At 35.3% G+C, this 17691-nt stretch overlaps 1 pseudogene; it reads left to right on the top strand.

Moving 5' to 3' along the window:
* The first annotated feature begins 1663 nt into the window (after window positions 1–1663).
* On the top strand, window positions 1664–1810 carry LOC118018255 (annotated as a pseudogene).
* The last annotated feature ends 15881 nt before the right edge of the window (window positions 1811–17691 follow it).

The raw sequence follows: 17691 nt of genomic DNA, 5'->3' as shown, positions 1-17691 counted from the left end.
AATTTGCTTTAAGCTTGCAGTGGATGTTCTAGCTAAACCCACAGTGCAGTTTCACTTAGGTTGAATACAGAACTATTTTCTCTACACCCCCCATTAGTACCTATTTGCATGAATTGATATGTATAGAGGCTTCAGGTTTATAACAAAGACAAAATGGAAGATGGATGGTTGAAAATGCCTTGAGCTAGAGTATAAGGTAAGAGATGACCCTGGACAGACTAAACCGGGGAATGCCCTGAATAACCATGTAACCAGTAAATCATGGTGAGATGTTGGGATTTGATCTGAGAGCACAGCAAACCACCCTAGATCTTTAACAGAGGACTATCTCCACTGATTTGAATTTTTAGAAAGACTATACTACAGATTAAGTACACACTAGAAAAATGGAGCTGCTGAGGCAAGGAAGGGTGATGAGCTTAAGAAAGTTTATGGAGGCAATGTGGAAATAGAATAGGCCCAAATATTTCTAAAATCTAATGACAGACATTTTTGGATACATAATCTGATATTCATAATACACTAAATTAATTAGTGTATGTCTACTTTTTGATGGTTTATAACAGTATAAAGAGTTTATTTGCTGTTGGTTGTTATAGAAAAAAGGCATATATTCAAAAACACACCTTATATTTTCATGATTTTGTAGGTTCTATCATGGCTGGATTCTTTTTAATGTTGAAAAGAGGCATTGATCCAGAGATCTGCATATTTACCATAACATCATTGCATGGTTACTTTCAAATGGTTATTTCAAACTAAGATTTTCTTTTGTTGTAACTGCAACTTCTTAGAATAGATTTTAATTTGAGGTATGTCTGATTAGCACCAGAGTTAGATTTGGAGGAATCACATTCTTTTGCAACCAGAGACAGGAGGAAAATAGTTCCATTTGGGGATAATGCTTTTAGAACTTGATATAAAAGGGGAAAAAATAACTGCATAAAACCGCAGCAAAGCCTGTGTCAGACAAAGATATCAAACTTTCTAAAGAATCTGTGTCTGCCCCAATCCAGGAACTCTCTCACTATTTAGAGTGACCTCTACAAAAGTGTTACAATTAATTCTAGGAAAACAATGTCTATACACTTCCATGATACTCATTATCAGGGGTGCCAAGAGCCCCAATTCTCAGCGAGTCAAATTTGTCTTTGAATTTCTGCATCTTACCTGCAACTGCCTACTGCAGACTTTGTCCCTCAGCCCCATGATGCATTCAGAGCTATGAAGGTGCCTTGAAATCCCTGCCCTTGCCTCCTGGGTATCTCTCTAAGGCAGAACCTCAAGATATGGAGCTTATCTGGCCTTTCACCTGCAATAAAACACACTGCTTTCTTTTTCTTTGACCCAGCTGTCTCCCAATTGGCAGATAATGAGTAAGTGAACTAATCCAGGCTAATGTGATAATGGGGACAGCAGGAGAGCCTTTATTATACAAAGGCCTGGAACACAGGGCCAAATTACTCTATTCATTGTAGATTGCATCTTAGAGTAGACACAGCATAAAGCTTCCCAGAGATTTATATAAATTGTTTCTAACAGGGGAACTTCAGTTTGAAAAACCGTGTGGCCAGGGGTCTTTTTCAATGCCTCTTTTATCATACCAAGTCTTATTCCTTGTTCTTCCCATCCTGCTTGTAGAACTGTCTAAAATACCACAAACATCGCTTCTCGGCCTTTTGGCTAAGATCAAGTGTAGTATCTGTTCTTATCAGTTTAAAATACCACAAACACACAGGTGTGCCTTCTACATTAATGCCATCTTCAAGCTTTCTGTTTGGGTTCCCATTCACATTTCCTGTCACTTTTCTCTCCGTCCCCATCTACTTTTTTTTTTTTTTTCTCTACCTCACCTACTTTCTTTCTATTTCTCCATCCAGAGAGTTGAAATAATAAAATTGTCAGTAATCTCCCAATTCCTAGGGTTCTCCTATTTTTTGTATTTTTTTTCAAGTTATCAAATGACTTTCATCCTTTTAGTGAAGAGTCAGGAGAGAGTATTACAGGTAGTCTAGTTGGCATTAATACAACCATGTTTGTGGATAAAAGAAATAGTTTAAAGTGTATCTGACTGATAGCTGGTACATGAAAAAAGGCTATAGATCCTGAGAAAAATAAAAAGCAATAAAACCCTGGCAATGACCATATTCACATATACACATATATACACACACATACATACATACGCATATATACACACATATATATGTGTATATATATTTATTCATGTATTTATTTTATGAATAATGTTCTCTCTCATATATATATATACACACACACATACACATGTATATATATATATATATATATATATATATATATATGTAGCACATTATTCATTCAGCCCATGCAAAAGAAGGAAATCCTATGACAACACTGAATGGACCTCGAGGGCATTATGCTAAGTAAAATAAGTCATACAGAGAAAGACAAATACTGCATGATCTCACTTATCTGTGGAATCAAAAAAAAAACAAAACACTAAACTAAACATTTTTTAAATGGAAAGCTTGATATGTTCAATGGAAACTCTTCCTCTGGTGGGTCATCCTGAACTGAGTTCTGCAGATCCACCGTAGTGAAAAACCAAAAAACCAAAAAACTGCTGTTGTTCTTTTTTATATGCTTCTTGTTTCGACTTTTTAGGTTCCTTCCAGTTAACTTCATAATTTAACCAATAAACAGAGAAGAAAATTATCAGTGCAAATGAGACCCTGCAAATCTCTAATAGATTTACTTCCAGTTCTCTGTGGCCTGTTGTAATCTCTGTCCTGCAACAATGACCTCTGCCCAGCTAAAGGTCAATATTCTTAGTCACTGGCCAGTATTGAAAGCACTGGTAACTTCCTTTAGCAAAGGAAGCTGAAGTTCCCCACAAATCTCTGTGTGTTTCTATTCTCTTAAGAATCTTACCCTACTGGGTGCCTGGGTGGCTCAGTCATTAAGCATCTGCCTTGGGCTCAGGTCGTGATCCCAGGGTCCTGGGATCGAGTCCCACATCGGGCTCCCTGCTCGGCAGGAAGCCTGCTTCTCCCTCTCCCACTCCCCCTGCTGTGTTCCCTCTCTCGCTGTGTCTCTGTCAAATAAATAAATAAAATCTTTAAAAAAAAAAAAAAAAGAATCTTACCCTACCTGTAATAGACATACTTACGGGCAACATTAAGTGTCTTTAACTGACACATAGGAAATGCACAATCAATGTTGGTTTTTATTTTCACCACCACCTCACTGCTGCCACTACAACTATAATACCATCAATATCTTTATTACCGACTTTATTCCAACCACACTACTTTCCAGAACAGATAAAATAGAACTCCAAGCATTATTTTGAACAGCTCACTTTTTCATATCAAATATGTTATTATAAACAACTGCAGCCCTGGACCTTAGAGGTTTACTCTTCATGAACTAGCATTTCGATGATAGGGCCACTTATGCTGCAACTATTATGGGGTGTATCTTAAAATGCATTAATAATATGGTTTTCATTTTCCTTGTTTGAGTGTCACAAAAAGCTCTCTGGCTACTTCCATCTGATTATACAAAAGAACACAATGACCTACATTCAGAGAACTTTCTCTGCTCTAAGGATTATAGCCTTCAAGGATACAATTCAGCAAGTTCTACATGACACTTTGTAAGATATGTCACAGCCAATATATCATAGTGCAGATTTTTCATGGTTATTATTAAATCCCCTAAAACCATTGACTCATGGTGTCCTTGACATAATAAACTTCCTGTTCCTTAAAAATTCGTTACACATGTGCAGTAAACCAGAATTACACTTGCAAGTTACATTTCAATCTTGACACAGAAAAACACTTTTCCCTCAAGTTCAGTGTATCTACTTTTTATTCACCCTTTTCTGTTCCAAAGCTTAAAAAATACCAGTTAGTAAAAATATGTTTTCTTCTTCTGTTGATTCTCTACACAAATTTTCAGTCATAGAATAAAATGTATATTATTTTCATAGAAAGTGAATTGGAGGAAAATAAACCTTGGGGTAACTGGACCCCAAAACAAACTAAAAAAAATCTCACCTATCCTAAATATTAATTACCACCCATGAGAAATTTCGCTGAGAAAATAAAATATGGATACAGCATGAAGTAGTGTTGTTTTGCTACTGGTACTGAGAAGAGATTGCTCCTCTAGGTTTTAATGTCAGGAAAGAGAGAATTTATTTCTCAAGCTATAGCAATCACATCCTCTGAACCTCTGCATTAATTTTGAACACAAATGTCTTAGATAATTAAAATATTGGTCATCTATCAGCCTATTCGAATGCACTGTTTCATCCCTAGTGCTTCTCTGTGCATCTGAGATTTTTAAATATCCCTTACCATAGATCCTGACACTTACAGAAATGGCAAAATTGTGATCTAGATTCTAGATCTAACTCCATGTCCTAGCTCTGCCATTAACTGGGTAACCTAGGCCTCTTTAAACTTTGTGCCTTGGATTACCCAGAGATGTGCCAATGGTTTAATGACTTATATCAGATAGCATCAAGAAAAGTGTGGATCAGCATAAACACACTATAAACATACCAATTACACTACAAACAGTAATTCACTTTCCCCCCGCCACACCCCAGATTTCATTTATTTATTTGGCAGAGAGTGCGAGAGAGTGAGAGAGCAGAAGCAGGGGAGCGGTGGAGGGAGAGGGAGAAGCAGACTCCCTGCTGAGCTGGGAGCCTGATGCAGGGCTCGATCCCAGGACCCTGAGATCAGGAACTAAGCCAAAGGCAGACACTTAACTGACTGAGCCACAGAGGTGCCCCAGTAATTCGCTTTCTCACTGAATTCCACTGCATTACAATATTCAAAATGAATTGCTCTTTTACAACTCTGGAGCTCCATTGATTCTTCTCAGTGACTTTTTAAAGATATTTAACAAGCTGTTCAACAATATGAGTGGATATTATAAAGGAATAAGTTTACGCATTTAATAATAAAAGCAGTTTTTAACCACTGCAAATAAAGAATAAAAATGGAAGTCATTCCTGCAATCGTGATCTACTTATGCAAAATTATAATACAATTTACAAAATAACTTGATTTGTCATAATACAGAGATGAAAACTAAAATTAACTAGTGCCATCACTCTACGAGGCATTTTCACATGCATTACCCAATTTAATCTTAACAAGAAATATTTGAGTTCTTATTTATTACTTCTACTCGTGAAATAAGATCACAGAAGCTCAGAAAGTATAAGTAATTTGAAGAATATACACACTGTAATTAACATAAATGGAATTCCAACTATGATATATTTGAATCTGAAAGCCCATATATTCTCACACTATATTTCATGCTTCTATTCGTTGAAAAATAACAGATACATCTGAAGAAGATATACTACAACAGAAAACAAATAACACTAGATTAGATCTGTAAACATTTTTATTGTTGTTTGGTAGGAATACCAAGTAAATACCAGTATCATTATAGCCCAAAACACACTAATCTTAAAAAATAAATAGGACATCATCATTTCACATCCTGTTTTGTATTATTATCCTGATAGCTAGGTTTGTTAGCTTTTAACACTGTTATAAAATGTTAGTGTGCTCCTTGTTTGAAGAAACAGATATGTATCCAAATAGATGTGTGTGTGTATGTATGTATGTATCTATATAAACATGTGTGTAGAGATCCAAAATCAGTGTGGGGTTAAGTTTTAATGGCTTTAGAACATAAATGCCACTACCTTACAAAATATCATTGAGGTATTTTATTATGTAAATCCATTTGAAACTTACATAGCTTTGTGAATTTTTGTAGAGTTAATAGTTACTTTTGACTCAAAATTTGTCATTGTCAATCAGAAACTTCTGTAAAAGTTTTACTTCTGAAGTCTGCCTATTAGTAGAGTGTCTACTTCTAGCCTAACTAGTACCAAACTAACCGTCCAACTACAAAGAACTATAAACCTTGACAAAGTAAATAAGGGAATCCTTTTGATTTCAGTTATTAACCAGGAAGCTTTTCAAGACTATGATCCACAGCGTAACAGTAAGACATCAGGTGAGTCTCATGGTCATTCTGGCTTTCTGCATGGGGGTACTTTCTGGACCACAGATGAAGAAAGTGGAGTACAGAGACAATACACTAAGTTGAAGTGGTAGAGAATAGGGTTAAATGCTGCTGCTGAAAATATAACTTGTTATGTTTGTCCCCCAGGAAGAAGGAAGAATGCAGAGACCGGCAACAGAAGTATGTGGGGAGGTCCCAAAAGGTATTTGACGGAGAGCTTCTCATTCATAAGAGGAGTCTTAGCTGAGGACCCTGCTGGCTCTCGGAAGCTGAGAAGTGAACAGAGCTGAGAGTGATGAGGCTGGGAGCATTTTGCTTTTCCATCTACTAGAGATTGAAGAGTTTTGTGAATTAATTACTTGTGGATTAAATGTAGATCCCGGAACGGCCACACCTTATGAGTAAAGACCACATACCAGAGTAAAGGTTAAGCTCTAGACCTAAAAATATAATTAAAGTAGGCCAGCCTAACAAGAAATAAAAGCAAGCACATCATATTCATACAATGGCCAGTAATTTAATGGACTCCTAGTGACAAAGCTCAACACCTTTTAAAGGAAGACAACATAACTCATACTCCATCATTAAAAATGTCTAGAATGCAATTAAAAATCCCTAATTTATAAATCAGTTGGAATATGTAATCAAAAGAAAAATCAGTCAATTAAAACAGACACCATGATGCTACAAATATTGGGTTTGGCACACAAAAACATTTTTAAAAGATATATTAGAAATATATTTAAGAACCTAAGGGGAAACACTGACCAAATGAACAAACACATGGGAAATAGCAGAACAACTGAAATTATACAAAATAAACAAAGAGAAATTCTATAACTTAAAATTTTAATACCTAATGTGAAAAATTCACTGACTGAAGCTGCAGAAGTACATAAATGTGAAATTTAAGAGGCATTAATAAATTGACCTAATTTTAAGAACCAAAAGAGAGAAAGAAAAGAGTGAGAACAAATAAGAAAAGATACTTACACAATTCACAGTGCTCACCACCCAGCCACCCCATCTCTCCTACCCCCCACCACTCCAGCAACCCTCATTTTGTTTCCTGAGATTAAGAATTCCTTGTATCAGTGAGATCATAGGATACATGTGTATAAGACGGTTGAATCACAGATCTGTACCTCTGAAACAAATAATACATTATATGTTAAAAAAAAAAAAAAGAAGAAGAAGATAGCAGGGGGGAAATCAGAGGGGGAAAGGAACCATGAGAGACAATGGACTCTGAAAAACAAACTGAGAGTTCTAGAGGTGAGGGGTGGTGGGAGGATGCATTAGCCCGGTGATGGGTATTAAAGAGGGCACGTTCTGCATGGAGCACTGGGTGTTATACGCAAACAATGAATCATGGAACATTACATCAAAAACTAATGATGTAATGTATGCTGATTAACATAACATAATAATAAAATCAATCAATCAATAAATAAGAAAAGAAAATATACTTAGAATCCTGTGGGGCAATATCAAGTGGCTGAAGAGGGACACTACCCCGTGATCCTAAAAAGAAGGAAGATTAAATGATGCAGAAAAAAACCTGAGGAAATCATGGCCAAATATTTATTTTCTTCTAGCTATAGAAGTTTAGTGAACACCAAAAAAGACAAATACAAAGGAAACTAACTATACCCTGGGACATCATTATATAACTTCAAAAAGCTAAAGAAGAATTACTGATAGAATCCAAAGGAAAAGGAAAGTTTATACATAGAGGAACAGTGATAAAAAGAATGCATGGATTCTTACAAGAAAAGAAAAAAGCCAGATTACAATGGTATAATATCTCTGAAGTGCAAAGAAGAGCTTATTTTAAAGGAGTCTGGCGGGGTGGGGGTGCCTGGGTGGTTCAGTAGGTTGAGCTGTTGAATGTCTCTGACTCTTGGTTTCGGCTCAAGTCATGATCTCAGGGTCCTAGGACTGAGCTCCGTGCTCAGTAGGGAGTCTACTTGATATTCTCTCTCTCCCTTTCCCTCTGCATCTTCCCGAGTGTGCTCTCTTTCTCTCTCAAATAAGTAAATAGAACCTTTAAAAAAAAAAAGATTTCTGGATGTGACCTTTGTCTAAGGGATGTATTATAATGAGTAATAAAACCCACAAAGTTTTTATTTTTCTTAATTTTTTTTAAGATTTTATCTATTTATGAGAGAGAGTGTGCATGAGTGGGAAGAGGGTAAGGGGAGAGGGAAAAGCAGACTCCCCACTGAGCAGGGAGCCCAACTCGGGGCTCAAACCCAGGACCCTGGGATCATGACCTGAGCGGAAGGCAGACACTTAACTAAGCCACCCAGGCGCCCCAAATGCACAAAGTTTTTAAACAATTTACATCAGCTTGTACTAAAAGGGACAAAGACAGCAAAAATGAAAATAGGCAGTTAGACCCTTGAGGTACCGTGGGCAGGAAGCAGGCTGAGAAAGCTACTCAGTTGTAAGCATACATGTTTTCTTACAGGAAGGGGAGGAGGACCCATGAGGTAAAATCCCAAACCCAGAGGGCGAAGAGCAATGGAGAGTCATTCAGCAGAATTAAGACTGTGTTGTGATTAGGGAAACAAGCAACTGGCAACCAGTACTCAGTTGGGTTTCAGAACTCATAGGAGTAATGACTATTGTATGTCTCCCATTTCCCCCTTTTTGAGTGGAAGGGTCTACTGCAGTTATCTTATACTCGTCTCTGTACTGAATGTTGAATAGAGGGAACAGATACTTTGCCTTATTAGTTCACAGCTTTTCAGATTGAGAGAAAATCAATGGATCTGTGATTCTTGTACCACAACCCAACAAATTCATCCACACCTGGCCTTGATTCAGATAAGAACCTCACCTGAGCCTCATTATCTGATGGGATGAGATTTGGGGGTGGTGGGGTAGGATACAAGGTGACTGTATTTAGCAGGTGGGAAGGATCAGAACCTTTTTGTTGAGAAGGCAAACTGTGGAAGATTTATGTTTTTTATAATTGCCATAGTAATATTTCAGAATTTTAACTTTTCCCTGTCAAGAGGAAAACAGGGCTTTGGAGACCTGAATTATAAATAGGATATAGAAGAAGTGACACTAAGTCATATCTTAGGACAGGTTAGAAAGACAATTCAGCTTCCACTGGGCTTTCTCTCTTTTAGGATGCTTGCTTTTTGGAACCTAGACATCTTATTTTAGCTCAGGCCACATGGAGAGGTCATATTAAGGTGTTCAAACAGCCCCTACTAAGGTCTCTCATGACAGACAGCATCAATTGCCAGATGTGTTGACTACAAACTTTGAGGCGATTTAACTTCCAACCTTTCAGCAAACTAGTAAAATAAAAGCCAATTAGAGCAAAAAGAGGCTGTTCCTGTTAAGCCCTACTCAAATTGCAAATTGATGAAGACAGAAATATTGTTTTTAAGCACTGATTATGAGGATGGTTTATTTTACATAGTAATAGGTTACCAAAATATGCACATAGCAAAATACGTATCCTCAAAATGATACATCTATATAAATAGTGTGATATAAAACAGAATACATACTTTTGGAAATTAAAGATATAATTTGTAAAAATATGAAATAAAATGTTATATATAAAATGTGTTTATCAATATAGATAGGCTTTTAATAGATCATTTTAAAATCAAAATGGGGGCGCCTGGGTGGCTCAGTTGGTTAAGTAACTGCCTTCCGCTCAGGTCATGATCCTGGAGTCCCTGGATCAAGTCCCACATCAGGCTCCCTGCTCAGCAAGGAACCTGCTTCTCCCTCTGACTCTCCCCCCTCTCATGTGCTCTCTCTCTCTCGTTCTCTCTGTCTCAAAAAAAAAAAAAAAAAAAAAAAAAAAAATTCTTTAAAATCAAAATGGTAGGGGCGCCTGGGTGGCTCAGCCATTAAGTGTCTGCCTTCCGCTCAGGTCGTGATCCCAGGGTCCTGGGGTCGAGCCCCGCATCGGGATCCCTGATCGGCAGGAAGCCTGCTTCTCCCTCTCCCTCTCCCCGTTTGTTGTGTTCCCTCTCTTGCTGTATCTCTCTTTGCCAAATAAATAAATAAAATCTTTAAAAAATAAATAAAATCAAAATGGTAATATTCTTAAGTATATAGATATATATGTTATTATAACAATATGCAATACAATAAATTGGTTATAAAACACAGAATTAGTAAAGTATATAAATACTAACTGGAAGAATTTATATAAATTTAGGAGAATATTTGCTTTTACGGGAAATGGGAAAGGTATTTTAAATTTATTTAATATGCCATTTATCTTACATAAAAATTATGGAAAGAAAAAAGAAGATAATATGAACTTTGATTTTTTTCTGGTTTTTTTATAGGTGAATATTTATGAAAAAAATTTTTTTAAGTTGAAAAAGGACAGAATTAACATGGCCAGTTTGCCCTGGGGTCCTCTCAGAAGGCATAGCAAAGACACAAGGAGATTGGAAACTAAATGTTCCAAAAAGTGAAAACAGTAATGGTAAGAAATAAAGATATAATACCACAAAATGTAAATCTAAAGGACACCAAGGCATAATCCAGTGAAAAATAAGAACTTCTAATATGAAAAGAAACTTCAAGAAAATTACACAAGTAGGGGACCAAAACAAACAAACACAAAATGATTCATCTACACACAAATGGTATTAGATTTCCAACAACTTTTTATGAGTAAGCATGATTCTAGACTATAACGAAGGTCATAAGAACTTTGGAGAAAAAATGAAATTCTTGGTCCAGCAAAATATAAATCAAGTCTAAGGGAGCAAAATATTGTCATTTTATTACAGGCCAAGACCCAGAAATGTTATTACCAAATAACCATTGCTGAAATAATTTCTTGAAAATGTAGTATGTTCAGTAGATAGACCGAAAGATAACAAGACAGGTTTGATATTTAAAACAAGGGTAGAAACAAAAATAAATAAAATTTGAAGTAAAGCCTAAACAACTGTTGGTTAATAAGTTTAAAATATCAATCTAGTATTAAAACTTTAATTATTTTTTATTAAGTAGTTTGGGGTAGAAAGAAAGTTTAAAGCAGAAGCCAAGCTCTGATAACAAGATTATTTCCTTCACTGGGAAAACACACTTATTTATTACTTCTAAATATTTACGAAAAACATGTAAATGTAGGTTAAATATTTAAGATAATTAAATAGGTATATGATGTTTAATAAAAATATCCTTGAAGAAAGGGTGCTGGAGGAAACAAAGAATAAGTAAAATGAGCAAATAATTTACTCAAGTGCAGAAAATATAAATCAATCAGTCAGTAAATTATTATAGAAAAAAACAATTATTTAAAATGAGGTTTACACAGGGTGCCTGGGTGGATCAGTCAGTTAAACATCCAACTCTTGATTTCAGCTCATGTCCTGATCTCAGAGTTGTGGGACCAAGCCCCCGGGCTCCACCCTCAGCTCAGAGTCTGCATGTCCCTCTCCCTCTGCTCCTCCCCCCATCTCTCTCCCTCTCTCTCTATGTGTGTGTATGTATATATATATACATACACACATATATAAAATAAAATGTTTTTTAAAAAATGAGGTTTACCCACAAATATGCATAAATATATTATACATATAGCAAGCACAGTAAAGGTAAGCCTAACACAACCCTTTGAAAACAAAGACTTACAAATTTTTTTTTTAAAGATTTTTATTTATTTACTTGAGAGAGAGAGACTGAGAGAGAGAGCACATGAGAGGGGGTAGGGTCGGGCGGGTCAGAGGGAGAAGCAGACTCCCTGCCGAGCAGGGAGCCCGATGCGGGGCTCGATCCAGGGACTCCAGGATCATGACCTGAGCCGAAGGCAGTCGTTTAACCAACTGAGCCACCCAGGCGCCCCCCAATTTTTTTTTTTTTAAGATTTTATTTATTTATTTGACAGACAGACAGTGAGAGAGGGAACACAAGCAAGGGGAGTGGGAGAGGGAGAAGCAGGCTCTCCGAGGAGCAGGGAGCCCGATGCGGGGCTCCATCCCAGGACCCTGGGATCATGACCTGAGCCGAAGGCAGACGCTTAACGACTGAGCCACCCAGGCGCCCCATATTTTTTAGTCAATTATAGATATTAGAAAATAGCCCTCAAAAGAAAAAGACAGAAAAAAGATGTAAATGTAGACATAGAAGCAGAAAAATCAGATAATTAAGAAACAAAATAATATCAGATGAAAAATAACTAAAAGTAAAAGGAATTCAATGAGGTATGAGAAGGAAAATTAATAATTGAAGGACATTTACCTTTATGCACCTATAAATATAATATGGCTTTGAAATTTATAAGGAAATATTGTTAAAACTATGAAAATCAATGATATAAATATATGTTCTGGGCACTGTAATTCAAAATGGAATTTTTCTGAAGTATATAATAATTCAGAGGGAGATGTCTTAAGTTATTTTTTACTCAATAATGTTCTCTTTATAGGTTTCTAGTCAACTCTCTTCTATTATCTGTTTTTCTTTTTTTAAGATTTATTTATTTTAGAGAGAATGTGAATATGAGCCAGCAAGTGGAGGGAGGGGCAGAGGGAGAGGGCGAGGGAGAGAGAGAATCCCTAAACCAGACTCCCCACTGAGCTCATAGTCCGATGCAGGGATCTATCTCAAGACCCTGAGGTCAGGACCTGAACCAACTGAACCACCCAGGTGCCCTCCATGAGTTGTTTTCATAACTGAACTACTAGATTTCAAGCTCCAACTTCCACAATTGTATTACTAGAACAAATGATGATGATGACTGGCTGACTTTACAAGCATTTGTGTCACAAGAGTGGACAATTTGTCTTAAATATAGAAAGATTTGAGGCATCAATTATAAACAAAATTATGCAACTATAAGTATTTTTAAATATCATATTTATAATCATCATAGTATAACCTAACTGAATGTATTAGAACAAATTTATGAAAAATATGAAAATGAAAAGAGGGGGATATTAAATGTTTGACATTCCCAAATTTATTGATTCAAATCTGGGATGAATCAATAGCCAATTTAGATAATCTTCAATACAGTTATTTAATCTCTGTTTTGTTGTTGTTGCTTTTGTTTTGTTTGCTTTCTATGTAAAATAGTGAGACATCCCTTATAAAAGCAAACATCAATTCCAGAAAGACAAGGAGATTAAGTGAATTATTTCAGGTGAATTAATATACATAATTATTTACTGATTTTACCTTAAAAAAACTTAAGACTTAAAAAAAAAAAGACTACCCAAGTCAAAGATGAAATTTATTTTAATTGTATTCATAGAGTATGATTTTCCTATTTAAAACTTACTTCAATCCTCTTGGTAGAGGAAGTCCATGGGGAAAGCAAGAATTTTATACAGCACAGAAATTATAGCATACATTAAACTATAGATAGTTGCATAAATTGTCCATACTCTCACATAATGCCACTAAAAAATACTCTGAAAATAAAAATTTAAATTAAAAAAAAATCTGCTATCTATAGAATTTTACTGCTTTCCATTTAAACTGGATAATACCCGAAAAAGAGCTGAGGGAGCATCATTATACATGTACACCTGCATTGCTAAAATTGCTTAAACACTACTACTTCTGGTGGCAATCCAACTGCAACAGCAGGTAGTTTATTTATTTATTTATTTTCATTTATTTATTTATTTATTTATTTTTTTAGATTTTTTTTATTCTTATGTTAATCCCCTACATTACATCATTAGTTTTAGATAAAGTGTTCCATGATTCATTGTTTGTGCATAACACCCAGTGCTCCATGCAGAATGTGCCCTCCTCAATACCCACCACCAGGCTAACCCATCCTCCACCCCCCTTCCCTCTAGAACCCTCAGTTTGTTTTTCAGAGTCCATCGTCTCTCATGGTTCGTCTACCCCTCTGATTCCCCCCCTTCATTCTTCCCCTCCTGCTACCTTCTTCTTCTTCTCCCTCTTTTTTTTCTTAACATATATTGCATTATTTGTTTCAGAGGTACAGATCTGAGATTCACGCAGGTAGTTTATTTTTAATTGCATCTGGTGTTCTAAATGCTCTTAGTGACACAAAATCTGGTGTATGAACCATTCCATACAGAAATACGTAATGTGAATATTTAAAACCATTAAGTATTTTTTTCTGTCACTGAGTCTTATATATAAAATCTTTGCTGTGTTAAGGTGAAGCAGGTGTTTATAAACTCATATTTTAAATAAATGATTTTTAGTTTTCTCAATTTAACAAACATTTACTAAGCATAGCTTGTATAAAGGGAAATGAGAAAAATCAAAGAATATTGAGTGTGGTTATCATAGCAAAGTTTCTAAACTCAAAGTTTCTAAACTATGGTCCAATAAATACAGTAGATACATCCTCATACTAACAATTATCCTCATACTAACATATTATCCTCATACTAACAATTATCAAAAGTACATAATGAAAAGAACCACAAGAAACTAACCTCCAACTTGAATCCAAATCTGTTCTGCATCCAGGCATAAGTGACTTATATCAAACATTAATTACAATGACTACAGCATTCACTTGAAACAATGCACTCAAATCATCACAAAATGATTTTGTGGATTTCTATAGATACAAAAATGGAAAGTGATAGACTTACAAAAGCTCTGAGTTAGGACTACATTTTAATACTATTACAACTCTTGATTTCTCATCTTTACTGAGGTTGATCATTAGCAGCCTCAGATGGAGACAATTTATGAACTATAATGCAAACTATTTACATTGTTTTGTCTCGGAAACCACTTTCAATAAATGTTTAGATTTAGCACAGGTGCTGGATATTATGTAATAACATTACTTTCTTGAACATTTCTTCATTTATATGTCCTTCTTCCCATCATTTTTGTCTAATCATTAAAAACCATACAGACTTCACTCAGAACATGCATTTTTTTAAGTTCTATGTTCCTCTTCATTGAGGCCATCTAAAATACTAAATAGCATTCACTGCAGAAAACTGAAACCACTTTTCTTTGCAATATCTCATGCCGCAGACTCCTATATTTTACCTCTAAATTATTTGCAATCTGTCTCCCATATTCTGAGACTACACTTTTGATAGCAATCCCCTTTCATCTTCAACTAGTAAATGCACAGATGAATTACTTCCCTACAAAAATGATTACCTCATGTTCTTTTCCTGGTTTTCATGGAGTTTGAATTAACCTCACATGATTCCTTTTGTCAGATTTCTATGAGTTTAAATTTGTCTTTTTCAAAAAAATTTATTTTTCTTGTTTTATATAATACGTATCTATAAGAGAAAATGTAAGAAACCCAGAAAAATTGAATTGGAGAAATAAATTATGCATTGCCCAACTAAAACCATTCCTCGTTACAGTTGGGTGTACAGCATACCTATTTTTGCATGTGTGTTTGTGTACATTTAATTTTCTACTCTGTTGTGTTTTAAGTGAATTATACAAAATAGCCAAGCTAATAATTCTGATTTTAAATATAGACTTGGAAAATAAATAAATACAGATTTGGTTATGATAGTTAAAACATGGTCTTTGTAGAAAATAGAAATGTATAAAATTAGGGGCGCCTGGGTGGCTCAGTCATTAAGCGTCTGCCTTCAGCTCAGGTCATGATCCCAGGGTACTGGGATCCAGCCCTGCGTCTGGCTCCCGGCTCCACGGGAAGCCTGCTTCTCCCTCTCCCACTCCCCCTGCTTGTGTTCCCTCTCTCGCTGTATCTCTCTCTGTCAAATAAATAAATAAAAATCTTAAAAAAAAAGAAATGTATAAAATTATTGTAACCTACCCAGAGGAAAGCATGTTAATAATTCTATATAATGAGTTACATAAAAGAATGTGATAAATATTTTGATTTCTAAAGAGCATGAATATATACAATATAATATATAAAATATTATGCTAAGTCAGCTAAGTATTTTTTTAATTTGGTTTCTTTTTAATATTTTTCAATGGAGAAGATGGACAGATACCTAATGGCAATCAATATTGGTCATCAAATGATTCTTTATACACTCTTCCAACTATTACTTGTCAAAATTCCTTTCCAAAATATATTGACAAATCAGTGTCTGTATAGTAAGATTTTAAATGGTGAGACAAGAATAAAAGTTCATGGAACAGTTTAAAAAGTGTTATAAAATCAATTCTTTTTCTTTTCTGTTTTCCCTCAAACATCCTCCCCCTACAAATGCAGGTAAGACCTCAAACTGTGTTCTTATTTGTAATGTAAGTGTCATTCGATGGCCATGTGGCTACACAGCATGAAGTAGCTATGATGAACCATGATGAAAAACGACAGGTGCAAAATGAGAAAAGTTTGCACACAACAACCTCAGCTTTATGAAGGCTTCAGGTTTACCCATCATTGGAGAACCTTGATCTGCTGTGGCTCAAAACAAGGAAGGGAGTCCACCTGTTTTGCCTGAAGCAATAATTAAGATCAAACAAAACATGCTTTGCAACAGTAAGACATGACAAGTAGGAGAGGAAAAGGCTTTTCCAGCAATGGCAATAGAAGTCACTTTCTCCAAAAAGAGTCTAGGTTATTATCAAGTAAAGCACTGTGGGGATAACCCAGCAGCAAATCAGATTAAAGAAAAGCAGAATAAGCAGGTGGTAGAACAATATTTGCATTTCCACAGAATAAATAATTTTAAACATTCAGGCAAAATGAAAGGGCAGAGAACTCATTAGTTTGAGATATTTCCTGTGGCCATATCTCCACATTTTCTGTGGCACCTCACTGAGCTTCAGGAGAAGTCTGAACTGGAGTCCATTTGTTAAATCATAACTATAAACATCTGACAGGTTAGCTAGTTGTAATGGGTTAATATTTTTTCTTAACCATGACATTTATACATATATGTATATGTATACATGTGTATATATGTGTATATATGTATGTATGTGTATATATATTATATATGTATACATATATATGCATACACACACACAGTTGTAAAATACCTATAATTACATTATGCAATTGAGATGAGAGAGGCGCTTATATAAAGGATACTTCAGCTGCATCTGTTGGATATGAGATTAGAAAGCTGACCTAGAGACTGGCAGGCACAATGAATGATTTCACTCCACCCCTCCCGCCAAGTGAAAATGTATTTATAATGATCAATCCGTATCCTCTCCCTAATGAATCTTGTTTTTGTCAGGGCCAGAGAAGTATGGATGGCAGTATTCTGTAAGATGGAGCAAACTGCCTCATAAAGGAATCAAGCTCAAAACCCTATGCTTCTACAGATTCTAAACAACTATGGTAATTGGACCTAAAAAATAATAGGTGCCTGTGCACACAGATAACAACGATGACAAATAACAGCATAATCTTACTGAGTCCAAGCTGAACCTAAAATCTGATAGCTTCAGACTCCAACATTGAAAAATAAATCCCCAATGCAAAGCAACCATGACACTCTTCCTCTCTCCTGGAAAATGGAAATCAAAATATCATAAATGAAGTATGCCTATTGTCTATTCATATTAATTATAATGGTAAATTAACACTTCCTAAAATTTTAATTTGAATTTTAATAAATGCAGTTTAGTATAATTTGAAAATATGGAAATAAAAATATTCTTTCAAATTTCAATGCAAGCAAGAAGACATTTTGAGTATTTGGAAGATATTTCTTTTCAATATTTTTTACATGA

The sequence above is a fragment of the Mirounga leonina genome, unplaced genomic scaffold (assembly GCF_011800145.1).
Source record: "Mirounga leonina isolate KUSES-001 unplaced genomic scaffold, KU_Mleo_1.0 Mir_170, whole genome shotgun sequence".
Taxonomy (NCBI): domain Eukaryota; kingdom Metazoa; phylum Chordata; class Mammalia; order Carnivora; family Phocidae; genus Mirounga; species Mirounga leonina.
The sequence above is the reverse complement of the archived record's forward strand: the minus strand, read 5'-3'. Positions and strand labels throughout refer to the sequence as shown.